The sequence below is a fragment of the Marmota marmota genome, unplaced genomic scaffold, assembly GCF_001458135.2.
Source record: "Marmota marmota marmota unplaced genomic scaffold, marMar, whole genome shotgun sequence".
Classification (NCBI taxonomy): Eukaryota; Metazoa; Chordata; class Mammalia; order Rodentia; family Sciuridae; genus Marmota; species Marmota marmota.
Genome location: NW_026000221.1, coordinates 21,249,058 through 21,258,025, shown reverse-complemented (window position 1 = coordinate 21,258,025; position 8,968 = coordinate 21,249,058).

Genomic DNA, 8,968 nt, shown 5'->3' with positions numbered 1-8,968 from the left:
AGATGTCCCCCCCCCCCTGGGCCGGACAGTCTTTCAGGCCATGTCCCTGGGACCAGCCCCAGAGGGTGCTGGCAGCAGAGCACTGGCTGTGGGGTGGCCGCCTGGTTTCCGACTCTGGTTTTCAGGGACTGTAGAGCTTGAACCAACAGATATCGTTCTCTCCAGTGCTGGAGACTGCGGCTGGACATGGAGCCAGGCTCTGGGGGGCCCTCCCCACGTGCTGCAGGCCCTGGTAGGCTTGAGCGTCCCTTGGCATGTGGCATGTGGCATGTGGCATCGCAGCTCTAGCCTCTGCCTCCTCCCTCACATGGCCATCTTCCCTTGAACCTTCACATTGTCCTCTTCTAAGGTCATCAGTCACATGGGATTCGGGGCCACCCCACTGCAGAATGACCTCATCTTCACTAATTACATCTGAGACTCCCATATTCCCCACTAAGTTCACATTCCAGGTGTGGGGGCATCTGTGGGGGGCACAGTCCAGCCTATAACAGGTGGGTTATGAAACTTCTGTGCCTTAGTTCTCTGATTTATAAAATGGAGATAATGGCAGGGCCCATCTCCCGAGGTAACGGGGAGACAGACCTACGCCCTTTGAACAGGACCAGGTGTGCAGAGGCATCCGGTCAGGGCTGAGTCCCGTCTCCAGGAGCGGAAGAAGCTGGCAGTGCCCTCTCCACAAGGCCTGGCCCGAGGAGGGCCTGGGCCTGAGGTTGGGCTGCTTCCCTGGGTGGCGGCCTCTTGCCTGGTGCTGGGGCTCAGAGCTCCACCACTGGCTGGCTGAGAATGTGGGGCTCTTTGGCATGCCAGGATGTGGGGTGGGCAGCCTGAGGGCACTGAGTACAAGGAGCCGTTGAAAAGATGGCAGGGGCCTCCTCTCCTGAGGGATGTACCCAGTGCACAGCCACCGCAGGGGCCTGAGGAGGAATTCTGGGGCTGAACGAGTCCCGATGGCTTTCCAGGCCCGTGAGCTCAGAGATTCTGGGTGGAACTTGGGACTAGAAGCCCAGAGCAGCCCACAGAGGACAAGGGGCATCTGTAGCCCCAGCCACAAGGCTAGAATGAGCAGGGAGATGGAGACGCCCAGGAGAAGGAGCCTGCCTGGGTTCACCCTGGGGATTAGGAGCCTCCTGGCACCTACTGCCCCATGGCACTCCTGGGGGCGGGGGACACCACAGGGAGGACTCTGGGGCTGTGTCCCGATCTCTGACCCTCTCCAAAGCTCCCTTTGAGTGAAGCCACATTTGAATAACTTAGGCCCTGTGGTCACCAACCCTCCACTAGCCTGGCCTTCCATCTAAGCCTGGCCAGACCTACTCCCAGAGTCCCCACAGCACTCAGTGCAGCCTGGAGAGCCTCCGTGCCCATCCCCAGGGCTTCCTGGGAGGCAGAGGCAGGAGGCAGGGTACCGCCAGCCCTTTTGGCAGATGACAAGCCAAGGCCCTGAAGGGAGAGGTGGTGAGAGCAGGACTGGCCCTAACCTGTGGCCTCCCTGGGCCGGGGGAGGCTGCCTGTCCACCTGCTGGGCTGGTCCCTGCAGTGACAGCCTGGGGAGACTCCAAGCCGAGTGCTCCGGTGCAGGGCCTGGTGCTCCCGGAGGAGGGCTTCCCCCACAGGCCAGAGCTTGGTGACTAGGCGGGGATGGCGGGTAGCTTCCCTGAGTGTGGCCTGGCAGAAGCCGGGCCCGGGGGACATCAGATCCGACCCCTGCTGCCTCCTCCTCGCCTTGCTGTCTGCGTCTATATTTATCCCCGTAATGGCCTGGCTGCCCGGCAGAGTGCCGTGTCTTCAGAGCACGGCAGCGGTGCCCTGGCGAAGGTGGAAAGGGACTTGTGGGAGGTGCCGCCCCTCGGCTTGTGCAGAGTGGCCAGGCTGGCCCTGAAGGCTGCAGCCACCTGGTGGGAGTCGTGAGCCGCAGGCGTGCAGGAGGGTCCCAAGGAGCAGTGGCGACTTGGGGTGGGCTACCCCTGCCCCCCAAGATGTTGAGGCCATGGCCGGGTTCTCGTGTGGCTGGAAGATGAGGGCAGATAAACCATGACGCCTTTCAGTCCAGGGTCCCAAGTCCCAGAATTCCCAAGTCCGGAATTTTGTGAGTCCGCTGTAATTCCAGGGGATCCCAAGATGTCATGGGTCCTTTTCCTTTGACCTTTCTCTCTTCCTCTTGGCCAGCAGCGTTTGTCCAGCTCCCAGTCTCTGCCTCTCGGTGTTGGGAACAACAGAGATGAAAATGAGATGTGGTCCCCTCTTTGGGCTCCAGTGAGGGCGGCATTTCCTAAGCTAGTGGTTACCGTGGGGCAGCAGCAGGGTGGTTGCCCCTCAGGGACCTGGGAAGCAGAGGGCTCTGCAGAGGGGCCCTGAGTTGTTGGTTTTCGTCCCTAAACATTGTATTTCTGAATATCAGAAAGCGGAACGGCCAGCCTGCCTGCACAGCTGGATGGCAGCCCCTGGCCCGCACATCTGGGTTACCAGCACCAGGCCTCCTGTCGGTCATGCCACTAACTGACCTCGTGGGGTCCTCACCTTCAATAGCCTAGATTTCTCTGGTTCACGTTGAACTGTCCATATGTGAACCCACACCAGGCGGCATCCCCCTTCCGTCCTGTGCCCCACACTCAGCACGTTGGGAGGCCACCCACACTGTCAGTGTGCCCGTGCCGCCTTCGGGCTCATTACGTGTCCACTGTGTACCATTCAGTAAAACACCCTTTATTTCTCCTTCTGATGGTGGAGACTCCAGCCCGGGGCCATTAGGAACAGTGCCACCGCCGGGGACATTCTGGTGCACACCTTTTGGTGGCCATCTGTGGACATTTCCCTTGAGCCTTGCTGGTCATCCCAGGGAGGCAGTTATTGAGCTGTTGTAGGCTCTGCTGAGCAGCTCTGCTAAGTGATGGCACCGATTTCCACTCCCCCTGGCAAGCCATGAGAGCTCTGGTGGCTCGTCCTTGCCAAAGTCCCCGCTGTCAGCTTTGGAAACTTGTGGCTCTTTGGCATCTGGTTCTACCGAGCTGAGTAAATGGAGGGAGCAAAGAAAGAGGCTGAGCGTCCGGGCAGCTGGACCAGCCCACGGTGCTTAGCAGTCTGTGATTCCCCTGGAGGGACAAGAAAGACGGATGACTTGTCCCGCATCATGTCAGGGCCGGTGTGGATCCGTCCTGTGGTCGGGAGTGGTATCGGCCTGGGAGCCAGAGAGTGAACCCTTGCCCTGTTGGAGCTCGGTTTCCTCATCTGGATACGGGGGTGGGGTGGAGACGGTGCCTGGCTCAGGGATGCTGGGAAGATACGGAGTCAGCGCTCCTACGGTGCCCAGCAAGGACCTGGGCCAGGCCTTAGGATGACGGCTTTGATGATGGTTGTTTCTCCATAGTGTGGCCACACCCACCTTCCCTCTTTCAGCTCCCGCACTCAGGAAGGGCAAACCCAGAACCTCACCCCAACGCCTTACTTTTGTGCCCTTGGGGGCTAAATGTTGCTCTGATGGCCGATCTTACGTGTTGGGCTACAGTGGCCAATTGTTTGGTTGGATACCAGTCCACATGTTGCTGTGAAGGTATTTTTAAGATGCGATTAACATTTAAATCAGAAGACTTTCATAAAGCGGATTATCCTCCATAATGTGTGGGCCTCATCCAACCAACCGAAGGCCTTCAGCATAGAGACCGAGACTTCTCAGCAGGCACGGGCCCTGGCGTCTGCAGCAAGAAGCCCTGCCCGCCTCTCAAGCCTTCCCCCGGCCTGGCCCTGCAGATTCCTGACTTCCTGCCCCACCATCACATGAGCCAATTCCTTAAAATAAGTCTCTCTCTCTGCACATGCTGCTGGTTCAGCTTCTCTGGAGAACTCTGACTAATCAGTTGCCACTTGGCTTCCTGACTCTTCTCATCTGGGAAATGGGGCAAGGGACGCAGTTTAGACCCAGCTGCACTCCAGACCCTTCCCAAACCCCTGCAAGCTCTGTGGACCCAGCAGCCATGGGGGCTGGTGGGGACTGGGTATCTGGTTAGTTGAGGGTTCTGGGTGGGCAGGGCTTGTCTGGGGACCAAGAAGAGCATCTGCTTAATTAAGCCAAGGAAAGCCACCGCTGGGGTGGGTCAGCCAGCAGCCGCCATACTGCAGCCTCAGATCTGGGGCCTTGTGCTCCCCCGGGAGCTTGTTAGAACCCCCACCTGCCCGCCCAACCCGTGATTTGTGCAAGCCAACCCACGCCAGAGTCACCTGGAGGGCTTCTTCCAACACTCTAGGCTGCCTGGTCTCAGTGGTGCCCAGGATGCTGTGCTCCTGAGCAGCTCCCGAAGACACCACGGCCCCCTGTGTGGGGACCACACTGAAGCCACTTTGGCAGCTCTGCTGTTAGAGATGAGCACCGCTTCCCCAGCAGGATCTTCTGGAAGCCCTGAGAGGCCCAGCAGCCACTACACCCAAGGGTAGGTGGCCTCCTTGGAAGGCCTGCAGATTCCTGTTCCCAGTCTGTTGTTCATTCTTTGGCCCCAGCCACCCCTGGCTTCTGTCCTCCAGTGGAGAAGGGGAGCCTGGAGCCGTGTTTCTCAACCAGCCTTGGCCCCTTGCCGGCTCCGTGTGAACCGCTCATCCTTGGAGGTTTTGGTCTGTTCCCGCCTCTCACGAGAATCATGCAGAGTATGTTCCAAGTGTTTATCTCACTTAGTCCTCTAGGAAGCGAGTTTATGGTCCCCATTTTACAGAGGGTGAAATAGGTCAAGTAACCTGCCTGAGATCACACATCGGGTAATGGAAGAGCCAGGGATTCAAACCCCAGTCCGGAGTCTGCTTTTCACCGCTGCCTGGTACTGACCAGAGGACCAAGCCCTGTCTTTGCCACCAGCAAGACTTTGTAGAGCTTTGCTTCCCGTAGTTGACCCTGCGACAGAATCTTTTTCACTTTGCAAATACTAAGTTCAACGTGCTTTTTCTGATGGCGCCTGATGCCTCTCACTAAAAGATCTGGGGGCGTTCCCACGGTCACCCAGCCCCAGTGCCCACTGGCTGAGACTCTCAGGAGTGGGGTCCCTGATCCCTGGCCTCCTTGACCTGCTGCTCACCTTCTAGCTGCTCTCCTCCCCATTGAGCCTCCCCTGGCCGTCTGCACCCCCCTGCCTGCCACTCCTGCTGTCTGCCCAGCAGTGCCACCCCTAAGTCGGGGGTCTGCCCAGCCAGCTTAGCAGCTCCTCAGTCAGTGGGGCAGGACTGGCGAGGAGGATGGAGGCTTGGTTTTGGGCCCAGGTGCCTCCCTCCCTGGGGCCCCCATTTCCCGCTGTGACGTAGGACCTGAGCCCCTCCCTAGCGGACCTCTCAGCGGTTATAAGGGTCCAGGGTCTGAGCAGCAGCTCCGTGGGCTCAGGTGTGCGGGGAGGGCGACTGTCGGTCCGGGGACTGCCCGCAGCTCCCAGCCCCTCAGCCTCAGCCTGTTGGTGGAGCACCCCCTGGGCAGAAGCTGCTCTCCTGCTGGAGAAACAGTGCTGGTGTCTCCCCTGGGGACTTGTGTTCTAGGGGGCCAATGACAAAGCCAGGCACGTGGACAAACACATAACGTGCTCATACAGCGCAGTGCCAGGAAAGGAGACGGCATGGAGCTGAGACGCAAGCTCAAGGGACCAGGCAAGGCCTCGAGGATGTGACATTAGGCTGGCTTTTTTTTGGGGGGGGGGCATACCATGTGGCACACACCTGTAATCCCAGCATCTCAGGAGGCTGAGGCAGGAGGATTGCGAGTTCAAAGTCAGCCTCAGCCATATAGCAAGGCCTTAAGCTGACTTCTATCACCCCTCATCTCTGGCACTGGGAACAGCGAGTGCAGAGGCCACGGGGCAGGGAGAGGTGGGCACATGAGCAGAGAGGAGGCCAGGGAGCCAGGGAAGGGGCATGAGTCGGGCTTGGTAAGGCAGGCAGGACTTTTTCTGCTTGGAGAGGAATTTTTTTTTTTTTTTAATGCTGGGGATGGGACCCAGGGGCACTTTACCTCTGAGCTACATCCCAGCCCTTCTTGCTTTTTTACTTTGAGAGAGGATCTCACTAAGTTGCTGGGGGTCTCGCCGTGTTGCTAAGGCTGGCCTCAACCTTGTCATTCTCCAAACTTGCTGGGATTACAGGCATGAGCCACCCGCTTGGCCAGGATCAGGAGGCTCATGTGACCTCGAAGGAGGAGGCATGGAAGGTTTTCATCTATATGTTTAAAGACTCCCTCTGGCTCTGATATAGGGAGAAGTGGCCCTGGGGAGACCTGGCAGAGCTGGGGCATGGCCTGGCACGAGATGATGGGGCTCAGCCAGCGGAGGCCGGGGAAGTAGAGATGAGGGCAGAGGCCGGAGGCTGCTTGGAGGTGACCTCAGCTGCTCTGTGAGATGGGGGACGTAAAGCCAAGGGGTCAGGAGGGTGAGTCACTCGGTTTCTGGCTAAGACCATGCTGTTCTCCACCTGGGCTCCACACCAGAGTCGCGAAATCCTGCCCTCTGCCTCAGGACGGGAAGCCAGGCTGCTGGGACAGTGATCTTGGGGTGCTGAACTCCCGGTGCCTATTCACTGCCATAGTCCCGGGTACTCAGGCTGCCCATTGGATGAACGAGGAGCCCGTGCCTGGGGTGACGAGGCCCTGCCCTGGCCTTGCCTCAGCCAACCCATCTCTACAAGGGACCCCTGGCTCCTTATCCCGCCCACCAGGCTGCTTCCCACGGGGCCTGGTCACACGGCAGGCCTGTGCCCATCTGTGCCAGGAGTCAGGACCACCCTCTAGCAGGCCCGGGCTCCTGTGCCCCCTTCTCCTGCCTGAAAACCTCAAATTACCTGTGGGGCGTTGCTGCCCGGGGAGGCGTCCATCTTGCCCAGATGCGCAGGGCAGACCCAACCCTCCCTTAATGACACCTTGCCCGCCTCCCGCTGGGGCAGAGGGGAGGGGGCCAGCCCAGCCTAAGCTGTGGTTTCTTTTTCCATTGCGTCAGGCCTCAGGGTCCGGCTGGCCTGCCTGCTGCCGGGCTGGCACAGAGGGCCACTCTGACCCCTGCTGCCCCAGCCCTGGCACCATGTGCTCCCCGTTTCGAGCATCCAGGAGCTTCCTGCCAGAGGGTGAGTTAAGATAAGGGACGCGTCCAGGGTGGAGGAGGCCCCTCCCCACCCATCAGTCATCCTCAGCTCTCCCCAGCTGGCCTGTGAGCTGATCCTGGCCGAGCCAGTGGCTGGCTGTGACCTGGCCCTCCTGACCATGGCCGGAGCCGGGCCCGGGGCCAGTGTTGTCACCAAGGCAAGACAGGGAGGAGGCCGTCACTGGGGATGGAAGGAGTGGCCCCAGAGAGTTCGCATGGCCAGTGGCTTCACATTTTTCCTCCTGGGTCAGGAAGTGCGTGGAGCTGGGGTGGACACGGGCCCACTCCTGCCCAGCAGCAGGGGCTGGTCCGGGATGGAGAGGAGGTGGGCGAGCCGAAGCCACCCATCGGTGATGGCAGGGAATACAGGGGTGCGGACCACGTGCACCTGGAGGAGCTGGTGACCCTGGGCACTCCGGGGCCTGGGTACTTGTTCAGATTGGGGGGTGTCCTTGGCTTCCTCGGCACTGCAGTCCTGGTCACCATGCCGCCCCTTTATTTCAGGCTCCACTGGCCTGGCCGATTCCCTGAATGGCCCCCTAATACCCAGCCATCCCCCACCTTGGTGGGAAGACTGAGCGTTGTTAGCCCTGCAGTCCAGAGACCTGGTTCACACTCTGCCTCTGCTCTTTGCTGGCCACAGGACCTTGGCAGTTTCTTCCTCTCTCTGGGCCTCAGTTTCCTCATCTGTAACATGGTGGTCATCCTGCCCCACCCCCACCCCCAGGGCAGGTCTGAGCACAACAGACGCCTTCAGCCACATGGGCAGGACACCCCTGTCTGCCCGCTTGCCTGGCCGAGGATTTGCACCCCGCCCCCAGCTGCACATGGTGGAGTGAGCCTCGATGCCCCCCCCCCGCCCCCCAGTGAAACTGATCTCTACACAAGAATAAATCCTGCAGGCACACTGCGGTGCCTTTCTGATGCTCCGGCTCCTGTGATTGTAATGGGGCGGGAGCGGGCAGCTGAGGCCTGGCTTCTCACTGTCCACATCCCCTCCCTGCCGGGCAAGCCCTGGGGCACGTCTCTGTGGGGAAGAGGGGGCCTGGCCTCCTGCAAACCAGGGCCTGCAGTGGCCCAGCAAGAGGCTGGTGCTCAGGAAGTGGGCTGCGACGAGGGTAGAGGGGGAGGTTGCATCCAGCACGGTGACTGTGACATGGTCCTTCCTGCAGGGATGACAGCAGCTGCGTCTCCTTAGCTTGACAGCTGGCTTGCCCCACAGGCTGGAGTAGGCTTTTAAATAGACCAATCAGATCATGTCACTTCTCTGCCTCCAAGACTTCCCATCACTCTCGGGCTGAAACGCAGCTCCCCAGAGGACCTGGCTGCTGTCCTGGACCCTTACTGTGTCCCAGCCAGGCGGGATCGGGGCTCTCCAGGAGTCTCAGAGGACAGGCTTCTTCCTGCGGGATCTTCAGCTCCAGCACAGTTCTTGGGACCTAGTAGTTGCTCAGTAAACCCTCTGGAGGAAACGAATGAGCTTCAATTTCCTCCTCTGGAAAATGGGGCAATGCTACCACTTGCCCCACGAGACTGAATGGGGAAGGGAGACTGTAAAAGTGACGTGTTATCTGTGCTCCAAGCACAGGGACAGGACCTTGTGTTCCCACCATCTTCCTCTTCTCCCTCCTCTGGGGAAGTGCAGGGTCATTTACCCACTCAACCATGAGGGGAGTCGAGGCACTGGCAGCTGGCCCCTGTGGGGTGAGTGTCTGAGGACTGGACTCGTCCACCTGGGTGGTGGGCCTGGGTTAAGCAGGCACCTGCTGTGAGAGTGAAATCTGACCACTGGAGTCTCAAGGGATGTGCCGTCATGTCACGTGGGCAGAGAGGAAACGGAGGCACCGAGGGGGGGGGCTCTCTACAGGGCTGGGACG